The sequence below is a fragment of the Furipterus horrens genome, unplaced genomic scaffold (assembly GCF_987537825.1).
Source record: "Furipterus horrens unplaced genomic scaffold, mFurHor1.1.pri manual_scaffold_3, whole genome shotgun sequence".
NCBI classification, from domain to species: domain Eukaryota; kingdom Metazoa; phylum Chordata; class Mammalia; order Chiroptera; family Furipteridae; genus Furipterus; species Furipterus horrens.
Window position 1 is genome coordinate 83,342,188 of NW_028327173.1, and position 5,584 is coordinate 83,347,771.

General features: G+C 39.0%; 1 pseudogene; it reads right to left on the reverse strand.

The window, feature by feature from the left end:
* Positions 1-638: 638 nt before the first annotated feature.
* LOC150015412 (U2 spliceosomal RNA) lies at positions 639-759 on the reverse strand (annotated as a pseudogene).
* Between the last annotated feature and the right edge of the window lie 4,825 nt (positions 760-5,584).

Sequence of the window (5,584 nt, forward strand, 5' to 3'; positions counted from 1 at the left end):
AGTGCTTGGGGAACTAACTAAAAAAGATGGACCAACAGCACTTCACTGGAAAAAAAAAAGAGAGAGAGAGAACCTAACAAGTCTAGATTTGGAGAGAGCATCTTTAAAGAGATGACACCTGAAGGATAAATAGGAATTATTTAAAACCCCTCTAAGCCTTGGTTTTCTCGTTTGAGGAAAGGGGATGGCACGTACTGGCTACTTATTGTGAAGATTAAATGAAACAGTGCATGTGGAAGGGACTCCCTAAAGAAAGAGTGAGAAGCCTGTGGTCTCATGTACCTGGGAAGACTTTTATGGAGGAGAAGATGTGTATGCTTGGTTCAGAGAAGAGGAGTGAATGTTCTCAGTGGTGATAAGAGCACCTGGGTAGAGTTGGGATCCATCAGGGTTTAATCACTAAAGAGCAATCCCGAGTTCTGTTTTCCTTTTAAGAATGAACACTGTCTGATGTGGCTCCTTCATGAGCTCACTGATGGCGAAGCCTCTGCCTACAGTGCATCCTAATTTTGCCTCAGGCCCACACTTCCCTCTGCCCTGCAGCTTGGTGAGCCAGGAGGACTTCCTGATGTCTGGTTGATGAGGCAGAAGGTAGCACTCAACTCTGGCTCAGTCACCACTAGCTGTGTGACCTGGGGAAATGGTTAAACATCTCTGACCTTTATTTTCTAATCTGAGATCTGGGGACAATGTTACCTATTTTGGTTCTGATAAAAACAAATACTACACTTGATCTTAGCCAAAAGGCCAAGAAGCGATATTACCTATTTTGAATGTTTGTTTTAAGGCCTGGAGATAATGTATATACAGTACTTTACACAAAGCCTAATACATAGTTGTTATTCCATAAAATGGTAATTATTGCCACTCACAATTTGGGGCGGCTTTGCACTCCTGAGTGAGGAGAGGCTATTTAACATTAATCTAAACTGTGAGACTTAAAATAAAATTACAAATAAGGTCAATCTACCTTTGCTCTCAACAGTAGCCTTATTAAAAAAAGAAAACAAACCATAGCAAACATAACAGAAAAGCACACAAATCATAGTACACACCTTGTTAAACTTTTACAAAATGAACACACCCATGTAACCAATACGCACATCAAGAAACAGAACTTGCACAGCATACCAGAATCCCACCTTGCGCCCCACCGCTCCCAGTCAACGCCTTACCTCAGCACATCATTCTGACTTCCGTCACTATAAGTTAATTTTGGCTGGTTTTGAACCTTTGTGTCTGGGTTCTTTCATTCCACATTATGTCTGTGAACTTTGGCTATGCTGTTCCTTGTAGTTACAGTTCTTTCCTCCACCTTGTTACTTAGTGTTCCATTTATTTATTCATTTTGACCACAAACTCTTAAAAACAATTAATTTTTAATGTGTAGTATCTGGGCAATTTTCTTAACTGGCTTCTTAGACTATATATGCTTGTGTACACCAAAAAGTCAAGTTCTTACCCTTTGTTAATCTTGACATGAAATTCGTTAAGAAACCTAGGGGGCATGATGAGCCCATTCTCTCATGGTCCTGCCAGAGAGGGAATTCCTAGTCTGGGGGGAAGGAAAGACAGTGCCACACTGAATGATTAAGCTGTAGGGGACAGCTCGATGCGCATTTTAGTATCCTTTGAAAAGCTTCATTCCTTTATTCAATGTCTGTTCGTACCTGTCTTTCATATCAGTGAGAAGAAAACTTCCAACCTTAGAAACGTTTTTTCTTCTTTAATCTTCAAACCTGTACCACTTCTTAGTGGAACCATGGGCTACACTGAAAGATGTTTGCTTATTTGCTTATATTCATGGGAATGACATTGCTTTGATATTGGGGATCCTAGCTTCTCTGTATTTTGTTTACTTTATTGAAAATCCAAGGATGATATAGGGTCAGAGGTTGGCCAGACCAGCTGTGGATTATTTGAGCTGAGCAGCTGGAATTACTTTTCACATATTTGGCAAGAAGGAAATCCCCAGTGTATTTTGCCCCAAGCACTTTTACACTTTTTCTCCCTAAGTCTGTAGTTTAGAAATTTAATCCCTGCACCCTTAATTACTTTATTCTCATTCTAATAGAGTTTGTAAAAAGATATTTTGTTCCAAGAAACCTGTAAGACATTAAAAATCCTACTCACTTTACTATCCCTTGCCAGAAATAGAAAAAGAGTGACTGCCAAGAATAAAGGAAGCTTCACAAACACTTTGTAAAACTGTTTGGCATTCCTTCTCACAATCGAACATTTGTATAACCTATGACCCAGCAATTTCATTCCTGGGTATATACCCAACAGAAATCCATGCATGGACCAGAATGGTCATAGCAGCACAATTTCTAACAACTCCAAATTGTAAGCAAACTAAAATATCCATGAACAGCAGGATGAATGAACCAACTGTTGAATAGTCAGGTAATGGAATATTATATAGCAATCAAGTGAGTGAACTACAGCTATTCATTACACCCTGGATGAATCTCTTAAACATAATGTTGAATAAAGGAAGTTGTACAAAAAAAATACAAATTATATCATTCCATTTACACAAAATTTAAAAAGATGTAGCAGAACTAATCTTTGCTGTTAGAGGTGAGGATGGTGGTTAAGTTGGGGGAGTGGAAAGGGGACAGTGATAGAGGGGGCTGAGAGAGCCTCCTCTGGTGTGAGTAATATTCTACTTGCTGACCTGGCAGGTGGTTACACAGATGTGAGAAGCTTGTGATAATTCACTGTCCAATTTGATTAATGAGCTTCTTAATAAGTTTTTTAAAGTAAAAAATGAATTCTAAACCTCATAAGTTTTAATATTTTAAGATAGTAATCTAAATATGAGAAGATATACTCCTTTCCCTCAAATCTCATCCCCATTGCTTCATCTAATACTAAGGCAGCCTCCATTGTAAAACACATACTTACATATTTGAGTCATTTGGAACACACAGAATGGACATTGGTATAGCAATTTAGGTTAGAAAATAATCCACTGGTCTCCTGATTATAGATTCGTATAGCCCTCTTTACAGATAAGCCACAGTTTTCTTATAATTCATTAAAAATGTCCACTTCTCCATTAGTTAAGAAAAAGCACAGAGAATTCTCCTTCAGACAGCTCCACTCTTTTCTAGTGTGATATGGTTTTCTGAATCTTGACAGAATCTTGACATGGGATTAAAACTCAAGTATATGTATAGAAAATTTTCAAGTATTCAAATGTTAAAATTTTTTCTGTGTATTTCCATTTGCTTACTGATGAATTTCATGCTCCTGCTAAGAGCATCTATTTATTGAGCGCTTGAAGGGTTAAAACCAACCACCCAAGTTTTCTTTTCAAAGCCACTGTATCTTTGGTATCTCATGAATGTTAATGATGTTGGCATAGTGTCCACTACAGGCATATTTGGGTAGTTAGGTCTCCACGCAGTGGGTATAGTAATAAGTACTTCCATTGTTCTCAGAGAAAAAAATGTGGTTACTGAGTTTTGGAGCCAGTTTTCAAGGAGTGTTCTGCTTAACCACAAAACTGATGCCCAGGTACAATAAAGAATATGTTACGGTTAAAGGGAATCTCAGGGGGAAAAATTAAAGGCAGCCTTCTGCCTTCCAGATCAAGACCTGGACTGGTCGGTAGTTACACCACAGATCACTTACTTGTGTGTACATTACATGAAATCTATTGGCTCAGTTACTTTTTCAGTTTCTCCTCTCTTTTCCCCAATGGCATGGGTGCGTCACAATAACTGTTCATGGAATAAATGAACACAAGACAATGGATACTAGTTTATAAAAACTGGATGGGACCTTGGACATTTACTAACAAAATCCTCTAATTTTTCAGGTAAAGAGCCTGCAGATGAGAGCAGCCAATAGTAACAGACGACAGAGGTGGAGGGGGCTGCAAGTTCCCCTTCGTCTTGTGTACTCCTCTCTCTCTCCCTCTCTGGCTGATAAAATAGGGCTGCTGTCTATGGCTCTCCTTAGCAGAACTTTGCATAGAGACAAGTTTATCTGAGAATCAGAGTCCATAGTAGAGGGTTTTTCAATTCTTGTCACCCCATTGCCCACTCATACATAGTATAGCTGACTTTAGAAACATATTACCTCAACCTTCCATCCCCAGGGCTCTACCCTGAGCCTCTGTTTCTAAAGCTTGGCTTTCAAACTGATGTCTCAGATGTTTGCAATAGAAGTCTTACACTCTTATCTCCACTGAGTTTTACCTGAACGCTGTGGTTTCCATTTGCCCTCCAGCCTCCCTTGGACAGATTTTAAGTTCTGTCAGTTGCTACCCTGAACTATTCTACTACTCTTTTTACAACATAAAATAAAAATGTGGCCTCATTTATGTTTCTGCAATGTAGGCAAGAACAGACAAGTCACTGGCTTGACATTCAAGCAGAGTCCTTTGCAAGTTGAAAACAAAAGTTATCCATAGAAGGAAGAAATCCTGAGCAGTTAAACCACTAATAAAAATGAAACTGGTGCTTCTACCTCTGGAGACTTTTGAATAACATGGCAATACTACCACTGGGACAAGCCACTATCTTTAGTCTAGGTGCTCAGTAGTTACTGGTTCATGAACCTTGCAGGGGCATACCCAAGTAATTTATATAGATCTGCCATTGACACCTTTCATATCCTGTGACTTCTGTGAATGCAGGCCTCATTTTAAAATGGAGTCAGAATTTGGTTAGCAATTCTAGAAGCCTTCAAATGGTGCTGAAATTAAAATATATGGCTCCTAAAATAAAAGGAAATTGTTAGTCTAAGGGAAATGGAACCTTAGGACTTCTCCCTCCCCCACCCCCACCTCTCTATATATATGTATTTTCTTTAACATTTCATATAATAATGGCTTGGTGATGATAAACTCCTTTAGCTTTACCTTGTCTAGGAAGCATTTTATCTGCCCTTCCATTCTAAATGATAGCTTTCCTGGATAGAGTAATGTTGGTTTATTACTTTGAATACTTTTCATCACTTTGAACAGTTCTTTCCAGCCCCTTCTTGCCTGCAAGGTTTCTTTTGAGAAATCAGCTGATGGTCTTATGGGAACTGCTTTGTAGGTAACTGTCTGCATTTCTCTTGCTACTTTTAAAATACTCTTTCTCTTTAACCTTTAGCATTTTAATTATGATGTGTCTTGGTATGGTCCTCTTTGGGTCCAACTTGTTTGGGACTCTCTGTGCTTCATGTACTAGTATGTCTATTTCCGTTGCCAAATTAGGGAAGTTTTCTTTCATTGTTTTTTCACATAAATTTTCATTTTCTTGCTCTTCCTCTTCTCCTTCTGGCACCCCTATTATTTGGGTGTTGGTATGTTTAAAGTTGTCCCAGAGGTTTTTAAGCCTCTCCGTGTGTGTATGTGTGTTTTAAGATTTTATTTATTTTTAAAGAGAGGGGAAGGGAGGGAGAGAAACATCAATATATGGCTGCCTCTAGTGTGCCCCCAACTGGGCACCTTGCCTGCAACCTAGGCATGTGGTCTGACTTGGAATTGAACCAGTGACTCTTTGGTTTGCAGGCTGCTGCTTAATCCACTGAGCCACACCAGCCAGGGCTCTCCTCATTTTTTTTTGTATTCTCATTTCTT